At 50.0% G+C, this 23,072-nt stretch overlaps 1 protein-coding gene across 4 annotated transcripts in view; it reads left to right on the forward strand.

Moving 5' to 3' along the window:
- The window catches only part of KIRREL3 (kirre like nephrin family adhesion molecule 3), a 328,668-nt gene that overhangs the window by 156,566 nt on the left and 149,030 nt on the right, over positions 1 to 23,072 (forward strand). The window contains exon 1 of one of the 4 annotated variants that reach the window (XM_075774345.1): positions 1,992 to 2,035. The exons of the other annotated variants lie outside the window; for them this stretch is intronic. The gene's annotated coding sequence lies outside the window, so the exon portion shown is untranslated. Of the gene's footprint in view, positions 1 to 1,991; positions 2,036 to 23,072 lie in introns of those variants that run through there. 4 annotated transcript variants of the gene reach the window in all.

Below are 23,072 nucleotides of genomic sequence, written 5' to 3' on the forward strand. Positions count from 1 at the left end.
TTGTGTCACTGTAGGTTTGCCTCGTGGAGCGCTCCTAAAATCCCTTAATCCTGCCTCGCTGCTCAGACTTATCGCTTCTTCAGAAAGGGGGGAAAAAAGCCCTAAGAAAAAAGCTCCCAAAACCCTGGCTGAGGGCTTTGCTGAGCATCCTCAGCCCGGTTAATCCCCACCCCATCACCTTGTCTTGCACACACACAGAGCGGCACTTGCAGAATACCTTTGAGCAGAAATCCCGTGGTTTTACCCACTTCTGTCGGCCGTGGTGGGTGCTGTGGCTGGGTGCCTTGCCCATCTCTGCCCAAAGTCACCCAGTCCTGGTTGCCTTCTCTCCAGAGCAGTCACCTTGCAAGCAGCCTGTTCTGGAGAGTGGTTCGACATCTAAGCTCTGCTCTTGGCTACCAGTGCGTGGTATTTACAGGATATATACAGTTTATATATGTTTACGTGTTGCATATTGTTAAATTGTGCTGAGTGGTCGGCGTTTGGGTTTGCCGGCTGATTAGGATGCGTTACCTCCAGGGTGTAAGAAGTCAAAGCTCCCTACAGCTCCCTACAGCTTTGTTGGTGTGAGTCCCTGGAGTCTTGTTCTGCTGTCTTGTATTGGGAAATCTAAGGAAGAGATGAGAGTACCTGAGATCTTGAGCTGGAAATAAGCCCGAAACCCCCTTTTTCGTGATTCTGTAGGAATCCTGGTCCCACAAAAGAGTAAGTACAGGATCCACTTGGACCCAGGAGCCACTCCATCCCTCCTGCGTGCCGGAGCATCTCTGTTCTCTTTTCGTGCCTCCTCCGTGCCGTGCAGGATGGCTTCCCCCATGTGAAACCTGTGTCGCTCGTCCCGCGCTGCTGGGCTCGTGGTTTTTAACGCCGTAGACAGGCGCGCTCTTTTTGATCACGGCGATGTGCGTCTTTCATCACACGCAGCAACGCCTACATCTCCTGCGCGTGCAAAGGAAGAGCTCTAAGAGGAGATCGATGGCTTTGAGTCTGAGAGTCAAAAGGGAGGCTTTCACCCCAAGCAAAGCACCTGGAAAGCCGATCAATCCGTTGCTTGCATTTCCCCCTTCCCTTCACCGTATGCTTCTCTCTCATTTCTTTCTCCTCCGAGGCAGTAGGCTCGGACTTCAGAGTGTGAATGAATAAAATATATACGTTCGCATCACGTTGAAGGGATGCGGGACAGGGGCAATGTGTCCCTTGGCGGGTAGCACCGGGCACCGGGCGATTTCCCAACGCAGAGGAGCAGACAGAGCTCCTGAAGGTCAGCGGTGCTTCACCCCAAAACAGCCGAGGGACCCTCAGCAGAGGAGATCGGGGTCCCGCCAGCAGCGCGACTCTCCCGAGCTGCTTCCCTCGGCTGCAGAAACCTTGCCTTGAAACGGGAGCTGCTTCCCCATGCTCCTGACGGTCCTTTTAGCTTCTTTCTGCAACGTGCTCGTCTTTTGCTGCCGTGGCTTCGGGTTTGACAGAGGAGAAATGGCACAGGGTGAGTTTTCACCGGATAGGCAACAGCCGGGAGCCACAGTCAAGGGGAGGATGTTGGCTCGGGGATGACATTGCTGGTGCAAGTTTAACGTAACGGAGCGGGATGGCGGGGGACCTGGAGGGGTGGCATTGCTCAGCTAGTCAAAGTCTGCATGAAAACGGACAGAGCGTTTGCCAGCCCGTGAGTGTCCAGTGAAGGCAGGCGTTCAGCTCTTTGGCAGGACTCATCTGGAAACCTCCGTCCCATCCACTGCGGAGAGCAGCAGCCAGGACGAGGGGTTTTTTCCCCCTTTGAATAAAAGTAAACAGGAGAATGAAAAGAGAAGAGAGAGGGACCCTTCACTGGGAGGGAGTTTTGACACTGGGAAAGAGTTATCTTCCTGAAAGGGACCAATCCTCTTATTTTTTTAATTCCCTCCTATCAGGAAAACCTCCTCGTCTCTGCCAAACCTTCACGGCTCCAAAGCGGGATTCGGGCAGGGTGTTTGTTTGCACAGGGTTTTGCTGTTCTGCCTCCACCCCTCCTGCACTCCGGCTGACAAAAATGCAGGTTTATCTTCTCCTCCCTCTTCATGCAAATCCCGAAATCCTCCTGGGGGTCTGGGGCGTTTGCTGGGGGTGAGCAGGAGAGCCGGGGTGCGAGCAAACCCCTTCGTTCATCATCCCTCGGGGCAGGGCAAGGCGTACTTATATTTTGCAATCCTACCCAGCGGTGAGTGGAACAGCTGAAAGATGTAGGCATGGTTGTGGGTTTTTTTCCTCTGTACCCCCTTTTCTTCGCTTTTTGCATGCTGGGGGCGGAGGGGAGACTCGGCAAAGAAAAAGGGTGGATCCGCCCTAAAGCTGTGGTCTTGTTTTCCGTCAGAGAGAGACAAAACTTTCTGCTGAGCTCGACTTCAAAGGCAAGCGTCGAGCCTTAAGATATTCATTTTAGTAATTCATGTACAGCTGCATTAGTTAGGGGATTCACAATGTTTTATCCACTTGTCACGATTAGACATTATTATTATTACTGAAAACAGAGATGGCTGGGAGATAATAATTCTTTATGAACCTCCCGTCACAATTAATGTAGGCTCCATACTTGCCCATTTACTGAGTTTTAAGCTAATCATTCCTTATATGTGTTTCAAGCCTTTAGTGAAGTACAAATAATTTGAACTAATTAGCTTATTAAAAGAAGGGAATGAAAACAAATGGCACATGAATGAATTGTGGGATTTCGTATGGAATTAATATCTCACTAATACATGTGGATTTGGTAAATTCATTATGCATTCATAATCAGACCTGATGAATCACCTAGCTAATTCAGGAGTAATTAGGCATGAACTACTGACACTTATTTTAAAGTGCGACCAAACTAGCCGGCTTTATCCTAAGGACTCAATTATGGTCTCTGAGGCACAGGGAACGACTGTCGTACGCCTTGTAAAATCGGCCAGTGTTAAACAGGGCTGCGGCGGGACCCGCTATGATTTATGACCGTGCTTAAGGAGATCGGAAGTGAGGGCGTCCACGTTTCCAGCCCGGCGGGATGCTGATGGGCCATCGCACCCCGGCCTTGGCAATAGCAGCCTTGCAAGGCTGCTCGCACCGGGAGATCCCTCGTAGGAGATATCTGTGGACCCCCTTCCAGAATTAACCAGTGCCATTGCTACCCCGGTGACTGGCTAATTTTTCACCGCTCGGCAGCTCGGGTGCATTAATAATTCTCGTCATTATTTATTTTTGTATTATTACCATCGTGGCTCACGCAGCACCGTGTCCTCCCGGTCCGGCATCCCGCTGGAGAAATGTGGTGCTGATGCAGAAATAAAGCAGCCCGCTGGCCCAAACAGCTTCTGAGAGAGGATACAGATGGGAAAACACGAGGATTGAAAGAGGCGACGTGGGGGGGGATAGTCCCAGCTACCCAACAGGTTCTGGAGGTGTGGAGGCATAAGGGAGAGGCGGAGGAGACTTTGCTGCGATAGACGGGGGTGGGAGGGATGGAAGAAAGCACCAAGGGGTGCGTGCAAGGGTGTAACAGGAGGGCGGTGGAAAGCGCAGCCTCAGCTGGCGCAAGGGGCAGGAGGAACTGGACGTGCGTCGCGAGGAGGGCAGAGCGCGGTGCGACGGTGACCTTTGGGTAGGATTCAGGCCGGCCGCGAGCAAGGCGAGTTTGCGTTTGCAAAGGACGTTGGGGTGACAAGGGAGGAGAAAGGCTGAGATCCTGGGCGAGTGCGGGGAGGAGGGGACGACGGAGGGGGAGGATGGTGCAGAAAGGCTTTGTGGGGAGAGGACCAGGATGAGGAAGATGCCTGGGTTGCGGTGGGGTGACGCTGCACGTGTGGATGGAGGAGTGGTCCAAATGAGCTCTATAGCAGCCGGGTTGGGCTTCACCTGATGGCAAGCTGGATACCAGCTGGGGCTTCTGCTGGGCCAGGCGGGAAGGTCCCCACCGCTCCTTCTGCGCCTCGGATCTCCCCATCTCTAAACTGAACCTCTGCTGCAGATGCGTGACTCATCTGCCTCCAGGTAACGAATTTGTGTTTGCAGATAAGATTATCCAGGGATTAATTGTAGAGGGAGAAGAGAAATGTAGATGAGTCATCCCTTGAGAATAGACATAGATCAACAGCATTTAGAATTACCTTTGGGTGTTTAACAGCCACGGATCACCAGAGTACCTGAACACCTACCATGTAAAATCAACAGTCTCGTTAATTATGAAAAATAATTCATGTCACACCAGTCTAAACCCGCTAAAATCTCTGCATTCGTTCCAAAGGCAGCTGTATCACTCCTGCACTCGCCCTGGGGCCAGGGGCCAGCAGAACGTCTTTTTCCCATTTCTTCCCATGCCTTCTCCGAAAAGCCGGGCTGGGAAGGCCTGGGAGGCAGCAGATGCCCCCTGCTCGTATCTCCCACGTGTTCCCGTGGTTCCTTTTCAGTAACCGCTGCTGCTGAGAGCACCAACAGCTTGCAGAGCCAGCAACGTGCCTTGGGGAACCATCTTTGATACCTTCACCGATGCATTTACCTGCAGCCAACTTCCCTCTGTGCAACAGAGCGGCCACTGGTCCTGCTGCAGCGAGAGAGGCTGGATTTGCCCCCGCAAATGGGTGTATTTCTGATGCTCAGCCCCTAGGGATGGACTGGAGCTCTGATTCATCCCTGTGTTAACGCATAACAAAATTCAGGGACCGGGCTCCGTAAATGGAGAGCTTTGGTTACGCTTCCCAGGGCACGTGCGTGACAATGCAATCTTTCCTAACCATGTGTCAAAGGAGCCTAAAAGAAGAAAAACAAAGCGGGCTATCACATTCCGTGCACACCGAGAGCTCAAGCTCGCTGCCTGGATCCACCAAGCAGTAGGGCTGGCACCCGCTCCGCTCTTCGCTAGGTACTTGCGATGCTGCGCGCAGATCCAAAGTGCATTGCAATCACAGAGAATAAACAGTAGCAACTACTTAATACTTCATGGTGATGGAGTATTGAAAATTAGCACCGGAGTTAAGCACTAATAAGACGCATAACACTCCGTAAGCCTGCAGAATTTTATATAGTAGAATCGAGAGTAAATAAAATTACAATTTAAACAAAGGCAGATAATTTAATTATCTTGTAGGCACAGTGCTAAAATTTGGAGTGATTGGCTAATCAATACGCTGTTACAAAACGCAAGAATGCAACCCGCCTGCGAGGCTCTAGGCAACGGGGACTTGGGGCTGATACGGCGAGTGTCTGGATTTGGGTGGTGGGAGCCGCCAGCGCGGGTCCTGGGCAGGTCGCTCTGGCAGGGCGGTCTGGAGGAGCACCCGTAGCAGTCATTGCAGCAGAGATGAGAACCAAACTCCAGAGGCTCGGAGTTGCAGAAGGAAGTAACATTGGGGGCTTTCACCATTCCCTTCGCGTGGTTTTCTGACTCTCAACGTTTCACTCCTTTGTCCTTTAAATTGGATTTTCTGGAAATTAGTAAAATGAGGGAAATGGGCCCTGCTTTAAGAGCGGTGAAGGAGCTGCCACCTACAAATACATGTGTAAAACCCTTCCCCAGTGGGGCAACTCGGCCTCGGTGCAGGAGCCTGTGCAGCCCTTGTCTATCACTGCAAAACTGCCCAGAAAGGTCCAATGCCGACCTCCACGATCAAAACTTTTGCAAGATACTTGGAGCTCTCAAGTCTGTCCCCTGCCTTGGGTGGCCTTCCAGATTAGGGGCCAAGTCGTGTTTTCTCTAGCTGTGTCTTCGTATTAAGCCTTGAGGTCTGTTCTCCATCCCTGACATCTTCCAGGGATGACGAGGAAGTGCCGCTTTTTTCAAGGCCATCTGACCTCACAACCCTGTTACCTTTTGCACCCAGAAATTTCAGCCCCTGAAGCTCCCAAATACCTCTCCATATATGAGATAAACTGCGAAGCAGGGCAGCGTTGTTCCCTCCCAGGGATGCATCTCCCCCGTTAGCAATTTGCACGATAAATGCTTTACCAGCTGGCTCCTCAGCTGGCACGAGCCGGCATCACCGTGCCGGTGGTGGGGGGCTCGTGCAAAATTACACCACCTGAGGATGTGGCCGCTGCACGGAGCCGACTGAGATTTGTGACGAGCAATAGTCTGCTGCATCCCAGCGTGAAATGCCCTCCTTTGGTTCCACACCGATGCCAATCTTCTAAGGGAGAGCAGATCTTCTTTCCAGCCCATTGTATTTTGCTAATTTAATTCCATTCTGTATGTCAAATCACATTATATATTCACACCAACGGAAGATCTATTTTTTTCTTTATTAATATTAAGACATTTATTTGTCATTTTTTAACGAAATTGAAAAGGAATCAAAACCTCATTTTCTGGAAAAGCGGCATTCTTGGCGTGCGTGCGCGACTGCAGCTGTCTTTCTGTGTGCCGGCTCAGATTTTTCTGCAATTTTTTCCCCTCCCGTTGCCAGAAGCCAGCTTTGGCACGTAACTCCCCTTCCCCCCCACTGGCCTTCCACGGGACTTCGCGTAGCAAAACCCCCTCCTCGGAGGGACCTGCGAGGAGTGCGCTGGGCAGCTGGGGTGCAAACCTTGCTTTCCGATGCCAGCCCCGGCGCCGGTGGGAGGACATCCTCTCATCCCATGCCACGGAGGTCTTTAGCAATGAGGGCTGACGCTGGGACGCCAGGCGGAGCGATTAGCAGTCTCAGGATGGAGTTTGGGTTGTCCCATGAAAATAATTAGGTTGCAAATCAGGTTGCTCCCTCCTGTAGCTCAGCCGCAGGCAACTACGGCACTTGGTGCTGGTGCAGCCCCAAGATGTAAGTCCCACCTCTCACGAGGATGTGAGATCCTACCATTTCTTCTGTAACTTGCCCTCCTAGACATTACACTCCAGGCTGTAGGAAAAAGGGTTTGGAGCAGGCGGTGGGAGCCCGGGGGTCCTGTCAGCCTCTGCAGCGCCGAGCCTATGGTCAGGATTGTCCCTGGGATTCAGTTAATGGGAGCAGGACATGGGCTGGGTATGCCACGAGGTGGTGGGCTCTGCATGTGGAAATAACACTCTGTGAAAGGCGTTGTGCTCCAGCGAGACCTGAGTTACAGGGAATATACCGCACTCCTCGTATTCCTTCTACTGAGAGGAGCCCAAGACACTCAGTATGAAAATATCCTTTAATGTCCTTTAGTGACCTTGGTGGCAGGCAGATGACTTCTCTAGGTGCTGTAAAACGATTTGAGTGGTGTTTCGGGGAGAGGATTACGGTTTGAGCCACCGAACAACTAAGAAACTCTCGTATTTTGTTGAAGACTCCATTTTCCCATAAAAGCCCTTTGATCGGCAGCGGGGGAAATGAAGTGAGAAGTGGTAGCGGCCATCTGAAGTGCTTGGGAGCTAGAGCTGGGAGCGTTATCCCTCCGGCTGCCTGCCCGGTGCTTTGTCCCCCTTTGGCCAAGCAGCATTGTCCCCAACGTCTCTGTTTTTCTCCTACCTTTGCAGCTGAACTTACACAGGTCATCAGTTTGCGGGGGGAGGTTCGGAAACATGATTATTCCATGCTGTGGCGAGCACAACATGGTGTGCAAGGCAATGAGCTCCTCTTTCTACGCTGGCATCTGAGAGCTGTGTGATTTGGGTTTTGGGTTTTTTTTCCTTTCTCTTTTGAAGCTCTTTGAGGGCAGGATCTTTGGAGAATGAAATCGCTTGAAAAAACTTTGTTAAGCTCAGGCTGCCATGGACCCGAGCTGTGGATTTGTCACTTATCCTCCAACACGAGTGGTGATGGAATTAAGCACATGAACCAGAATTGAAGCGGGTGTGGAGGGGACATGCCTGCCCTGTCCATGCAGGTTCATAGAATCCCAGCCTGGTTTGGGTGGGCAGGGACCTCACAGCCCATCCAGTGCCACCCCCTGCCATGGGCAGGGACACCCTCCACTAGCCCAGGTTGCCCAAAGCCCCATCCAACCTGGCCTTGAACACTGCCAGGGAGCCAGGGGCAGCCACAGCTTCTCTGGGCACCCTGTGCCAGGGCCTCAGCACCCTCACAGGGAAGGATTTCTGCCTCAGATCTCATCTCCATCTCCCCTCCTGCAGCTTCAGGCCATTCCCTTTGTCCTGTTGCTACGTGCCCTTTTAAACAGTCCCTCTCCAGCTTTCAGGTTCATATGGCGTGGTGGCCAGCCATAAAAAGGTTGGGTGAGTTTATGGCATCTTCAGCTAATGAAGCATATATCTGCATTGCAGTAATTGCAGTGAGGGGTGGAAATATCAGAGGAAGCTTTGCAGGGAGCGATAGCGGCGCTGAGGCTGAAGAGGGAGCGTCACGGGGACATTTGCTGTGCTGCGTAGGTTGAGTCTGTTGGACATGAGCTGGTCGAATGCCAGCACCACTCAAAGATGCTCAACTTGTGTGTGACCCCGGAGGGCTTGCGCTTGGCTCCCCTGAGCATCTCAGCTGATAAACCCTTGTGACCCCCAAGGCTCGCTTCCCTCTTGCAAGACTGATGGCGCCAGCGAGGTGCCACAGTCCCCTGTCTCATGCCATCTCCACCGGTTCTTCTCCACTCTTCCTGCTTCTTGGCGGACCAGCCCATGAGCTGTGCCCACCGGTGAGATGCCACAACTTGTTGCTTTGTTCCTGGAGCTCGGTCAACCAGCTAGAGCAAGGTGGCAAGCGGCATTTGTTTTTCTATGGAATACTCCAACACAGCGCAGTTCACCTGATGTGCAAGAAAAGCTGGCGTTTCTTGCAAAAATAAATGTTTTTTAGAAGAAAGGGAAAAAGCCACCAATCCTACAGTTCTTTTCTTACTGTATCAACATAACCTGATGGAAACCCATTGCTTTGATGAGGTCTGCGTGTTTCCTTTCTGGTTTATGGTATTATATGATTATAAAGTTGGAACAATAAAAGCAAATCAAAGCCCTTTGATACCATGAAAATGAAACGTTTGGGGTTTGGCTAAAATGAAATATATTGCTGAAGCTGCATTGAAGTGCTTGGATTTTAAGGATTGTCTTGTGGTGCTTTCTGAAAAAAAGCTTTACATTAAATTACGGAAATTTTAAAACAAACTATCATTTCAAACAAGAAAAAAAGTCCCAGTGTTTTGCTTTGAGAAAGCAGAGACAATACCTCCCAAATTTCCCTAATTTTCCCGTAGAAAAAGAGTGAGTATTTCCAATTAGAAGTGTTTCAAGCCGGGTGTCAACAATTTTGGGGCATTACCTGACTCTTCAGTTTTCAGCAAATGAGGTTTCTGATTGGAAGGAACTCACCCATCTGCAGGAGAGTGTCCTATATACAGGACTAATAGTGTTGGCATGAATAATTCATCGATCTTTATTACATGGAAGGGTATGTGTGGAGTGTGATGCATACACAGTTTCATCAAAGAAAAGCATATTCAGTTAAAAAATAATCACTTTTACTGTAGATTTTAGAGTGCTTGCCTTAGACTCCATCTTTGCAGATTAACTCGTGTCCAGCAAACCAGCCTCCAAACTCGACTTTTGTTTGTCTCTACCCGATCTGTAGGGAGATTATTAATATCATGTAACATTCAGTTAATAGGTCAGATGTGAGACCTTATTACAGATCTAGGATAAATTGCCTCTGCGGTAGCATATAGCTTGACCTTCACGGACTTCAGAGTTCAATATTCAGCCTTCATCCATTCAGCCGTAATTACTGTGTGCACGAGCATTAGCACCGCCACAAAAGGTCCAAGTGCATTTAGCTGGGACCTTACTTTGCATCGTCTCTTTGCACGTCGCCGGGCCATGGAAGGACACGGCAAAGTCTTTTTCAGGGGGCAGGTTTAGACCCGGGGTCTTGTTCATGTCTAGTCCCTCTTGTAGTTGTAGTTCACCCAGAAGTTGGAGCTGGGGTCTGTGGGATTGAGGCAGTGGGGTAGCTAGCTGCCTTGTTGACCTGGATTTTGGGGATGCATTTGCAGGGTCTTTTCTTGGCGCTCCCCGAGCACCCAGCAGCAGGTCCTCAGCTCTGCAGAGCAGCAATGGCACAAGACAACTGTAAAGGCAGAGCTGGTTTCCCCCAAAAGCCCAGTGAAGCTGGGGGAGCATCATGGATTTGGGCTTTTCCTTCTCCTAGGAGCAGCCGGGATTGTTTGTGGTGGTGTCTCTAATTGAGGATGGATGAGAATGAGGACGGTTGTTGGGTGAGAAACGTGAGCATGGAGACAGATTTGATGATCCAACCTGTGTCCGTCCCTGGCCCAGAGGTGTGAATGGAGAGCGGTCAGCATGGTCACCCCAAGGAGAAGCCCCAGAGGGTCCTCGGGGAGACCTTCCCTGGAAATGCACCTTTTCAGTTTTACTAAATGCCACTCGTTTCGCCGGGGGGAAGTCGATGGCCTTCATTACGAGTCAGAGCAGGTGACATAATTCTCCTTCTGCGCTTTCGAATCTATGAACACACGAACTTAATATTAGCAACACAGATACAAATAGCATTTTAACGCAGTATTTATCACCGCTCTTTCTCAGGAGAAAATCTATCAAAGCTTTAAATCTAAAACTCTCCCATTCTTCTCGAGCAACAAGATCAATTCATTAATATTTGGAAAGCTCTCAGTGTTATTAATCATCTGTTATTATTTTATTTATGTACCTCTTAGTAAGAAAAAGCGGACGAACCAAGGCCAGTCTCACTGGTTGCATTTTTTAACTTGGGGGAATAGGGAGGGAAAAGGACAGGAAAAATTTTATTGGGTGAAAAAACGTCCTTTGTGCTTGCGTTTTCATGGCAGAGGTAATAAAAGCTGCTGCAAGTCATGTAAAGGCTGAGAAGGGTAGCAGGTTAATTGTCTTATCATTATGAATTCGCTTCGTATTTGCGGTCACAGCACAGATCATAACGAATTTATTTAGTATTCATGCGGACGTCATAGTGCCTTCCCTCCATGGGTGGTGTGTTGCAATATAATAAACACCTGTATCAGCGGGACAGCGGTCCGGGGGATGCTCTGAGCCCGGGCTGGAGTGGATGGACCAGAGAAGTTATTAAACCGCCTTGCCGAACAGCTAGGCAGAGAGGTCAACCCCCTAAATGAGTTTAGCTCCTTCTCTAGGTCTATCTCATAAGAGTACCCACGGCTCGAAAATAAGTTTGTGATTGACTGATCCAGACAGATGAGTTTGGGAAGAGGTGATTGATGTCAGCAATATGTTTGAACGCAATCAGCCTGGCCGAGAATACTAATTTTACAGCCTTTCGCAGCACAGACCTGCTGCTCACACGCACTTTGGGTGAACGGATCAGGCTGCGGGTGTCCAACCCCAACTATTGCCCCAGGCGTTCACTTTTTTATGCCTCGTGAAGCGGTGTGGGACCAGGACTTGCAAAGTCCGTTGTGTTTTATTGGCACTAAGCCCCGGGTTGCTTTTAAGGTCTAGATGCCCCCGAGCTTTTCAGCACGTGCTTACGAGTAGTTTGGCTGATCCTGGGAGGTGTAATCCGCCCCAAAATGTCGGGAACGTGCGAGAACTCTGCTAAATCAAGGCGGATACAGGCTTGGGAAGTTAAGCACACGGCTGGGAAGCTGGAGGCACCGGGGCCTGCAGGCTTAAGGGATTTAGATAGACTTGTGCAGAATAACAGCCTTCTGCGCGCTTCGGTCCTGGGAAGCCTTTTGCTAAGCTGCACACTTAAATGTCAGAGAGACAAACTCCAGGATTATCACTGAGGTCGTTATCAGTGGCAGGACATGGATTGTCGATGGCTTTCCATGAAATGGGGCTGTAGGCAGTGACCTCTTGGTCACCGCGGTGGCATCCAACCAGGCTGAGCTTCTAGCCCTCAGGTGGCCCCCGTGGGGCTGCCACCCTCCCCAGGTCACAGCATCTTTGCCGGGCTTGGGGAAAGGTCTGGGAAATCAAGGTGGGTCAACTAAAGCAAAGCCTCCTGCTCTCTGGTGACCGGAAGGGGGTGAATGGCAATGGAAGGATGGATAAATGGGAAAAATCCATGTTTCACCACTCTTGTGCTTTCCATAACCACAGCAATAACTCAGACAAAATCACGGTTTAGTTGCTTCGCTGCAAGACCAAAATTAAGCACTAGTGATTCTTCACCTTGAGGAGCAATGTAAAGGAGCCTTTTCCCTTTATATTTTCTGGATAATTAGATTAATGGGGCACTCTGGGTGAGTTTTAATGTACGAAGGTTATGTTAGATCACTCTAATTCGTGCTCAGAGCCTGGGATGTGCGTGGGTAAGTTCAGGGCTACAGCCCGTCTCCCTTGAACAAAGCCGCAAAGGTCTCTGTGCAGCGATGGCTGGAAGATGCATAGTTGCCCCAGGCAACACCTACGCGAGCTCCCTCAGCAGGACAAAGCCCACCTGGCTCAAACGTGGCCGAGGGGGTTTATTGCCCCGTGACGCAGTGCAGCGGCGCGGTGACAAAACACATGCCATTTGGGGGTTCAGCATGGACCCTGAGATGGAGCATCGCTTAAGCCCTTATTTTTGCTTTTCTTCTTGTAAAAAAACTAAGCGGTAACGCCGCCGTGGTGGAGTGGGGATTTTCAGAGTTAACTGCTCGCTTCCTGTTAAAAATGGTACTAAACCCCTTGCTCCGTTTGGGAAGTCTCTGCCCCTGACGGCATCCAGTCGGAATGCCAACCAGGGCATGCCAGCGGCCAGGGATCTTCTCCGGTTGCCATCTGGGTGGGGCAAACTCCTTGGTGCTGTTCAGGTCCCTGTGCTTGCTCAAATCACAGTTAATTTTTGGATAGTTTCCCACTTATGGCCAATGGAAACAATTGCGGCTTTTCCCCCGGACTGTATGTTGTTTGGAAATGCCTTATTTCTCTGCGTTGTCCTGCAAAAGACCCGCAGGAGCGGCAGAAAGCAGGAACGGCTCCGCAAGGACGATTGCAGGGTGTTGAGGTACGGGGGGGATGGAGTTTCCCCTCCCTTCCCCAGCCTGTTGCAATTGCAGAGTCGCAGCTCGCCTTTCCATCGCAAGCGCCCCGCCTGACGTGCCTGAGGGATGAGCGGTGTCGCGCTGAGCTGCCTTCATCTGTCCACCACCCGAAAACGCCGGTTTTATGGCTCCGTTGCCCGTGGTAATGGCCTCGCTGAGCAGCATCAATCGGTGCGACGGCTGTCAGGGGAGATGAGCATTTTTATTTCTTTATCAACTACTTCGTTGCTAACCTTCGGCTGACACGAGGTCTTTGAATCGTGCGTGTGGGTAATGCCCGTATCGCCGTCGTCTCATTTCTTCTCCTGCATGTCCTACCTTTGGGTTGGGATCTGCCTGGGACAACAGGCACAAGCTGTCGGGCGTTGTTAGCGATGTGACCAGGCACACGCTTTTCCATCGGTGATGTGTTTCGTCGGCGAACTGACCTTTCCTGGGGATGATTACCGATCCAGATGCCGGGGGCATTTTCCTTCGCCTGCCCTCTTGCTCCTCCTCAGCTCGGCAGCCGGGACAGGTCCCTCCTGCCTGCCCTGCCCGCTCCCAGCTCTCAAATGCTCTGCAACGTTTGCAGTCCCTCCAAGCCTATCTCCACCTAAAGGGGCTGGTGCTACCTTCGTCTCTCTTTACCTCTGCTCTCTTTAAGCCTTGTCTTCCTCACTGGCACGATATGAAAAACCCACAGAAATTGAATCCCATTTAAAGGCATCTGCCGAGAAAGGAATTTTTAATTTTTTTTTTAATCCTCCTTCCCCTTCTCTCCTCCTTGAAATGAAGTTTCTTACACTGCTCATTAGATGATAAGTGAATATAGAAAAACCTTTGAGCGAAGGTAATTCCTGGCGCGCGGAAGAGGGCTGTGGTGCTGGCTGCACATTTATGAATGCAAACGAGTCCGGGTGTCCTGTGGGGATGCTTTGTCAGTCCTTTTATCTCCAAAACCAAAGTTCAAACCAACTTCCTGAGTCAAGAACCATAAAATTATTCTGCTGAAAGAATTCTCAAATGCCATCTGTGGAGGGGGGAGACCTGCATTTATCAGCCTCTGAACTGGTCTGTGCATGCGCGGGGGAAATGAAAGAGCCCCTCATTATCAGGGTCCTATTCAGCTTCGTGCTGCTCTCCTGTAATTGATGGAATATATTATGCTCCAGCAGGGAAGGTCCTGGTGACTCGAATGGAAATCCGTAAGAATAATAAAAACCCAGCGTACTTCTGTAGCCCATTTCATCTCCAGATCTCAAAGTACGTTTGAGACAATTAACCAAGACCCACAGAAATCCTTGTGAAACCAGGAAGCCTTTAACACAAAATTTGCCTTTATTGCGAATCAAATTGTGAGTCTTAACTTGAGGGTTGTCCCTTCATCTGAGCACCGTCGGCACCCCAAATCCGTGTCGTGTGGGAACACGTGTAGCTCTTCTAGATCGGTCTGTTTGAGCATATAGGCTGAAATTCAAGTGAGCGGTTTGTATTAGATGCCAACACGACCATGGGCATGGGCTCAAGCGGCCCAGGTGCCCGGCCACGTTTGTCTGGGGTATTTTGGGGATCGTTTCCAGGATCTGCCATCAAAGAGCTGATGTGTAGGACTGGGGCACTTGCGTGGGATTTCTGGAGCGGTTAATCTCTGGGCTGAACCTGGAGCACTGACCCCGTGCACGGGGATGAGTTTCCTTCAGGGTACGGGCACCCCAAGAGCGGTTAAACCCGCCGCATCGGAGATAAACCCTTTATACAGATTGTGTGTTTCGGCTGGGAAGGGCAGAGTGGTGTAAAAACGCATGCACAGAAATGCCAAAACCCGGGTAAATAAAACAGAGGACCGTGTGGCGGGGAGATGACAGCAGCGAAGGAGAAATACAGCTGGTGCGATTGCCAACACATCTGTCCCGGTTACTTCCCACCAAGGAGAAACGACAGCGCCACATTGCTGACACCTGCCTTGCTACAAGTCACTCTGCCAAACAGCGTGAACGTTCTGGGCGTTATTAATTGTGGCCCCAATTAATAGTCCAGTTTACAGGCAGTTTGCTGGTGGGTTTTTTTGTGTTTTAAATTTCATCACTTTTCTAGTAGCTCTTCCTGCAGAGGCAAATTGCTGTGGTGGCGTTAGAGACCAGAACAGCTGTGTGTGCCGTACGCCTGGTGCCTATTTAGCTGAGTACCAGCGTGGCAAGGACACCTTTGCCCACGCAGATCAGTTGTGATCCCAGTCCCACTGGTGTTGATGCAACGCTCAAGCCCAGCTCCCAAATACGGCTCACCTGGGGCAGATGGAAACCTTCTGAAAGGAGAGCTCAGGCTCTGTTCCCTTTTAATCTTCGGCTATTTGTATTGCCAAGCAGGATGCGGCCGGGGTAGGGAATTGGGCGATCCAAGACGAAGCTGAGGTCCGCGTTGCTTTGACAGCTACATGGGGAGCAAGAACCGGAGGATGCTGCTCTTCCCATCCAACCCTCCCTCCAGACGGTCTCTTCCACCATCTCCCAGCACTGCCTAAAGGTGGAGGACCCCATTTAATTAAGTAATGAGAATCGAATATGATAGCTACAAGCATCAGCTAATTAAAAGGAGGGAAACTGCAAATGAGAAGTGCTGTGAATTCAGTAAAAATCAATCAAATTAGAGCGACTCATCATCTCTTCGCATGGGCTTGATCTTCTCCCTCCTTCTTGCTGCTTAACCCTTTGTACCACCAGATTTTGCCCGGCGTTAGGGGAGGATGCTAAAGAGCATCGCGATGGGGGAGAAAGCGGCATTTGGCACTCCGAAGGCATGTGGCCACCCTGGGGCTTTCATCTTCCCACGAGCACGGCTGGCCCCGTGTTTTCCTCTCCTCTCTGCAGGTACTCGCCTGACTACTGGCAGGGCCCCTTCTTCCTTTAAATCTCCACCGGAGAGCACGATGGCAGCACCCACCAGAAGAGGAGGAAGAAAAATCCCACTTAATCAAAGAGAATATTAAAACTGAGCTTTTTGTACAGCAACGGGCCTCAGATTGAGAAATCCCCTCCGTCGGTGCAGGGAAGAACAAGGGAGAGGGAAGGAGATAAAAAGGCATCAGAGTTTTAATTAAAAAGCTGCATCCCGCCTTCGACTGCAGCTTGTTTCCGGATCCCTTCATTAGTCTTCACCCTTTAAATGCTCGTTATCAAAGATGTACAAGCTTTTGCTTCGAAAAGCCCCGTTTGGCTGCGGGTTTGGATTCCTGGTGCGGCTGGGATGGCGGCTGCTCGCCGGGCCAGCAGCAGAAGGAAGAAGCAGAAATTGTTGTCTTGGAGGGAAAAGCATCCCGACCCTGGTAATTTTCTTCCCTTGGTTTCCCTGCCAGACCGGCTGATGGCCTTTCAAACTGCAACGATGCACGCTGCAGCAAAGCGATCTCCGTGTGGGGCTGCTTGTGAGCTTGCACGAAGCAGAATGGTACAACAAGGTGTGTGATCATTAAATGCACGTTTGTTGGAGAGAGCTAATTTGGCTACTCGAGGCTTACTAGGGCGTATCAGGGACAGCAGCTCCCGTCACGCGTTGCTCTGACCCCAGTGTTTCCACCGAAGCTGCTGAGTTTTTGCTGAGCCCGCGAGCATCCTGCCGCGCAGATCCTCGTCTGTGCTGCTGGCGCTGCAAGGAGCTCCGCGCCTGATCCCTGCAAACTGCGGCAGAGCGGGGTTTGGCCAGTGCCGCTGTCCCCAAAGCCTCTTCGTCCGAGAAGTGCCACAGGACCTTTCATGGCCACCGGTCCGTGCCTTAGTTTCAATTAAAGTGCTAATGATCCCTTCCAAATTGGGCTGCATAGAAACGTACTGTTTTCACCCCAAGGAAACCAGATGCACTTTAGGATCCAGAATAAAAAGAGAGGCTATAATGTGGGTGAAGAAAATCCCTCATTCCCCGCGTTTCCTCCCTTTTGGCTGCTTTTTGCAGGGGTCTGGCTGCGATGCTGGGCTGGGGAGGGGTACGTGGCAGCTCGAGCAGGGGGGCAGCAGCCGGGGCGCGTACAGCCGTGCTCCCCAGCAGCGTTAGATGGCTAATCCCGAGAAGAGCCGAGAGGCCAGGACACCTGGGTTCGATGCTCGCGCTTGCCAAGCTGTCTTGCCTAATAATTAGCGGAGCGGCAGGAGTCAGGGTGTGCAGATTCGGTTCCTGAATGCGTCAAGCCTGTTTCCTTCCGTGCCCGATGCTGGGGACCAAAAACTCAGAGCCTCCGGGGCAGTGGGTGACCTTGAGCCAGAGTCGTCTTTGCATCTTGGAGAAGCTTTCTCCATCCTTCGTGCATGGCTGCTGGGGGACCTAAACTCATTTCTGTTTGCAAAGCACTCGACTGCCTCTGCTCTGAGAGCGCATTACTCTGAAGCCCAGCTGCCGAAGAAGCGCTGGATGCCGCTTTCGGCTCCTTGCAAGGCGAGGGTGAGATGGCAGAACTTGCCTTCCTCTTTCCACCCAACCCTCGTGCTCGGAGCCCAGGTGGCCTCCAGGGTCAAAGCCACCGTCACCTTGCAATCCTGAATTTAGGACCGCTGTCTGTCCTTTTTTCCTTAAATAAAATCTTCAATATAGCAACCTTCCACGGCCCCGGTCCCTTTGCTGGGTCCCAGTGACAGCTGCTGGAAGCGTGTTACTGCAGCCAACTGCCGGACCTGACAAGATGCGTTAATTAGGATGTGATGTACCACGATATGACACATCTAAAGCACAGCAGAATTGGCAGCGTCAGTCAGAGCCGAGAGAGGGGGGCACGCACGCCGCTTTTAATTAAAGGCAAGCATGCGCTGACGACGAGGTGTCAGCGCCAGTGCCAGCGCCGGGGCCCTGCTCACGCCAGCAAGGGTCTGGCTTGTTCAAGGTCTGCGGCTGTTGTCCCCAGGCTGGTCCAGAGGGACCTTCCCTGCCTGGGAGCAAACTCAGACATCAGGTTTCTGCCTTCTGTCTTTCCTGAAGGAAGGACGAAGCCAAGACACCGGCTTACAGGGCATCCCTTGGCAGGGTGGATGCCCTCAACCCAAGCTGTGAGTGTCCTACAGGGCATGAAGAGCTGGGGTGGGAGAGCTGCGAGGACCGCTTGCTGCTCCATACTATGTGGTTTTGGGTGGGTCACCTCGTTACTCACAACCTCAGTCAAGATTAATGGGACTAGTAAAGCTTTTAGGGTGATTTAAGTAACGTCTTCAGTAGTTTATCTTTGGGGAAAGCTACTGCCTTAGTCCTGGACACGGGGCTCCTTTGCCTGATTTCAAGCCAGGTTGTTTCTGGCTTTGCAGCAGAAATATCTTCATCTTTGGTGTAACCGCACCCCAGTAAATTGGGGAAGAGTCTGGCTCATTTTTGGCGCAGCTATGAAACTCTGGGTCTGGTCCTGATGCAGTTTTTGTCTCTGTGACTCCCGGTAGCAATACGCTTCTGAATCGATGGAAGTTATTTCCCAGTACGCCCCAGACTATACACACGGGCCCAGTTACACAGGTGAATGGTATAGCTCACACGTTGTTGTTGTACTATAATTGTCATTGCTCTACGAGGAGCTTCAGATGTATCTCAAGTGGAAATAATAACCCTAGTTTTATAGGAATGTAGAAATATGTACCCAGGCCTAATTCCATACGAGGGCAGAGCCGCGTCCCCCACCTACCACGTACGTGATTGCTTTTTCCAGCTCCAAGGGAGGTTTTTGTGAACAAATGATGCCTATTCCCATTTCCGTGCAACGGGCTTCAGGGAAAAGGCAAAAGAAAGACCCAGGTTTTCGTGAGTCATCAGCGAAGCCTCTCCAGGAGAAATCTCTCCAAGATGTAGTGCTGGCTCTGTCTTCACGTGTCGAGTGTTGGCTCTCCAGAGCCATCAGGTCCCTGGAAGGTGTACTCAAGAAAGGGACCTGGTTCTCAGTATCATCCATGTTTTTATGGAAGACCTCAAAAGGGACGAGCACCATGCCTTGGGTCAGAAACTGTGCACGTCCACGTGAAAACACAGGCTCAGCTTTACAGAGTTAATGATCCTTATAGAAAACCCTGTCTCAAGCAGTTTGGAGATGCTTCCCCAGAGAGATTAGTCGTTCAACCATGTGTTGGATCCACATTTGGAAGAGCGAAGGAGGACGTTTCTCCTGGAGAGGCTGTCCCGTGCTTTACCCTGTCCATCTTGGCTCAATGTCCCCACTCCGATCAGTGGCGTGTGGGCTCCACTTTCTGTGCGTTGCCCTTGGACTCCCCTGATCCCTTGGATTTCTTCCCAAAATGCAAGGTGGTGTTTGGGGCTTTGGAACCTGGTGTGTCCTTGTCCCTTTGGACTTCACTGAGTTTCTTACAGCTTCTGGTCTTCATCCAGGCTTATGCCCATCACCAACTGAAATATTTACTGGCTTTGGTGTCAACTCTGTCCTCCGTTTCACTTCTCACCTCATTCTTTGGCCAACCACAGTCTCTTTCGCATCCTACAAATCTCCCCGTTCCCTACCTCTCCACCCCAGGATTCATGGACCATCCTCCGTCAAATGAAAGCAGAAGATGGTGGTAGCTTGGGCTTCCTTCTTTTGTTGCCAATGGATTTAAAAATAATAATAATAATAAAAAAAAGACCCTTGTGATTTGGACTAGGAAATAAAATGTTGGGGGGAGAGAAAAAAAGTATTTCTCAACATAATGAAAACACAAATGGACAAGATAATTATCTTCATAAGGGCTTGGATCCATGACAATACATCTCATTTTATAAAGCCCATTAGAGTTGGAATTTTATGCAAAACACTAAAAGAAATCTAAAAATATAAGGCAATAGAGTCAAAGCAATGGGGATTATTAAAGTGGGGGGGGAGTGTTATATTGGAGGCAATAAACCCTGGGAGAACCGGGAAAACAATGTTCTAGTAAAACCGTAATAAATGACTGTGGTTTAATCACTTGGTAAATAACTAAGATATTTCTGCAGGTTTTATAGTGTCACTAAAAAAAAATAAAAATCCCAAACCCTCGTACATTAAGGATTCAGCCAAGATGATTTTTCTGGAGACAGAATCGCAGAAGAGTGTCATTTTAGCAATTTACTTTTTTAAATAATAGTATATTATTTTCTGCATGGATCCACTTTTTCAACCTCTCTCATGCTTTTAAGATATCATTTACCATTAGCTGGTTTTTTTCCCTTTCCCCACTCAGCATACTCTTGAGTCTTTGAACACACAAAATTATATTATTCCAAGCAATCTTCCCCACCACAGCAAAAAGCAAACACTTAGGGAAACTCCTGGAGGGTCTCAATTTTAATAATGATCTTTCATGTGCTTGGACCCTAATTGCAAGATATTATATGTGTGCTTTAGAAAATATAAGCACATTTTGCATGACTTTCTTTTTACCTATTAAGTAGCTGAAATCAAAAGGATGCTCATTCTTCCTCCTCCCCCCCCTCCCCAAGTTATGGTGCATTATATTAAAATGAAGCGCTTTAATTTAATATCCTTTCCTTTCTTCTGAATTGCTCCTGTGCAGCTGAATGAAACCCAGCTCTCAATTTGATTTTTAAGAGGTGGGTTAAGTGCGGGGAGGAGGTGCCGGAACACATGCCTGCTCCTATCGTCGGCGTGCTGCCCGCCAGCCCGGCGTGCCGATCCTGGTCCAGGGCAAAATCTCCCTCTTCACAGCAGCAAACGCCTCGCTCACGATCTCATGAGCTTTATCCTAAAGGTCTTTGTTGCTGCAGCACCGAACGTGGGGACCTGATGCGAAACCCTCCCTGGCAGCGGGGGGACATCCGAGGTGCCTGAGCTGACGTGGGGGTTTGGCCTTTGAACATCTGGTTTCCCTTCCCGACATTTTTAGGGGCTAACCTTCATGCTGGAGTCTGTTTAATTCCTCTGGAATATTTCCTCAGCCTTCAGCACTCAAGCCTTTGCACGGAGAGCTGGGATCGAAAGCCCCCCGCCGCATTTTCTGAACAGCCTGTTAGTGCAGTAAAACTGTGATGGGGCATTGCTGTGTGCATCGGGAAAACAGCCACGCATTTTTACTCCCTCTAACTCGCTGAAGGTCTCTCATGGAGCAGACCCCTGTGCTGTGCGTGGCTTTAATCCTCCCAGCGACGTCGGTGCTCTCGGGACGCGCTCGCCGGCTCCGTCAGCGTGCCTGGGAGTTGCAATATGGGAGCTCGTGCAATGCAGATTGATAAACCGACCAGCAGGTCACCCCAAGTCCTGTTGCAAAGCAAACAGGGCGATTAGTTGGTGTAAACCAAGTAGCTTTTTGCTGCAAACGTCTATTTGTGGTTATTATTAAGCGTGGAGCTAAACGCAGCCAAGATACAGCGCTGCTTTGCTGTGCCAACTACCACCGTGATGGGGCTTTGCTGAGATCGCTCCTGGGGGAGCCTGAATTTAAGTCACAACACGCGTGTGGATCAGACTCGAGTCTGACGCGCCTCCTAGGTGGCCCCAGGGAGATTTGCATCAGGCTAGAGGTGCGACTGCAAAAGCTTTGAGCGTCTCCATGCCTGAGTTCCTCCTGTGCGCTCAGTTTAGGTAGAGGAACCCGTTCCTGCGCTGCCTGTTTGGGGGAGAGCTTTGCTCTGAGCTGTGGGACCCCCCTCCGTCCTGCCCCAGAGCCGGCTGCGCTTCCACGCTGCTCGAGAGGCTGTAGCCCATCTCCCACGGAGCTTCGGCTTCTGTCTGTGCAAATAAAAAGAGCTTGTTTGCCTGGAAGTGGCATGCTAGAGGGCGATTTATGAACACCCCAGGCCTCGTGGCTTTGGCATCTTCCTTAAATATAAATTCCGCTGCGGGCAGCTGTTAATCTTGCCGGGGGTTTGGAGCCAGGGTGACTGTAGACAGGAGCAGGCGCAGAGGTGGCATTAGGGCAGGGACTCGCTGGGCTTCTCCCTGTGACCCCACATCTGCCACATCCCCTCTGTAAAACGAAGCATTTGGACCAAGGTTTTGGTCGGTCCCCAAGGGAGACCTGGTCCACACCTCCAGGAGATGGGGTCGACCTGCGTCTTCCCATCAGTGGAGCCACTTTTCCCCATCAGAGGGGGAAAGAGCCCCCTCGCCCCATGCCTGCCATCACCTGAAAATCCCTGGAGCCGTGGAAATAAAAGGGATAAGCATCATCTTTTAAAGTTTCGGTCTCCCGCAGTTGCAGAGAGAAAGCTTTAAAATATGACCCTTTAAAAGCTCAAGGCTCGGAAGGGAAATAGAAAGAAAACACTAAAATTTACTTGTTTCAAAACTGTGATTTTTTTTTTTTTATCTAGTCCCATGAGGTGGGGACGTAAATCATGGTTTTATTTGAACGCCTGGATTGGGAAATGCATCTCTCTTCTTTTCCTTGGAGCCGGAGAGCAATGGATGCTTAAAGCTTGTGAAGTCCCTTAAAATGTACTTCTCCGTCTAACACAGTGCTGCTCATAGAGCCCGGATGCAAGCAGCCCTTGCAGGAGTCCGGTCATTGCCTAAATTCCCATAATTTTCTCTTTTTTCTGAGCAGCTTGGGCCCCTCGGAGCCAGCCCCTCCATTTCCAGCAGCAGGACACGCTCTGTTTCCCATGCGGATCTTATTCTGCAAAAAAGGATCTGTGCCGTAAATCAAAAGTCAAAAGCAATTCTTAAAACCAAATTTAAAGTCGCAAACACAGGGCTTTAAAATAAATAAAAAAATAAACCCCATTAGGTTTAGTCCCTGGCTGGCAGGGAAGGGAAATAAATATATAAAGGCTTGAATTAAAATTCCAGGGAAGTCATCCAAAATAAATACGCAATATTTTCCTGCAAAAGACGGTAATATTATTTTTATTTTTTTGCTCCCAATATGATCAGACTACTTTACATTTTAATAAATGTATAGTTTTGAGGGGGAAAATAGTATTGCTTTGATATGGCAAAGATTATTTGATCAAATAACGTATTAGAACTTTTCAGGACTGCATTATGGAGGGGAAATGTTTGTTTCTGTGCAGTATTCGTCTATCTAATAGGCAATGATTGCAAACAAATAATTATATGCTGGAACAAATGGGGAAGAATTAAGGTTATCTAGCGTGGAACAGCACACAAAAAAAATCCAGGAAGATAACAATAAGAGAGTAATGTATATCTAAGTGTTCTGGAGATAATTGCGTATCAATTGGCTGATTGCGGAGCGGGTTGAAAAATTAAGGCTGCTGATTGCGCGGCAGAGGAGGTCTCTGTCCTC

Source organism: Balearica regulorum, chromosome 23, assembly GCF_011004875.1.
Source record: "Balearica regulorum gibbericeps isolate bBalReg1 chromosome 23, bBalReg1.pri, whole genome shotgun sequence".
Classification (NCBI taxonomy): Eukaryota; Metazoa; Chordata; class Aves; order Gruiformes; family Gruidae; genus Balearica; species Balearica regulorum.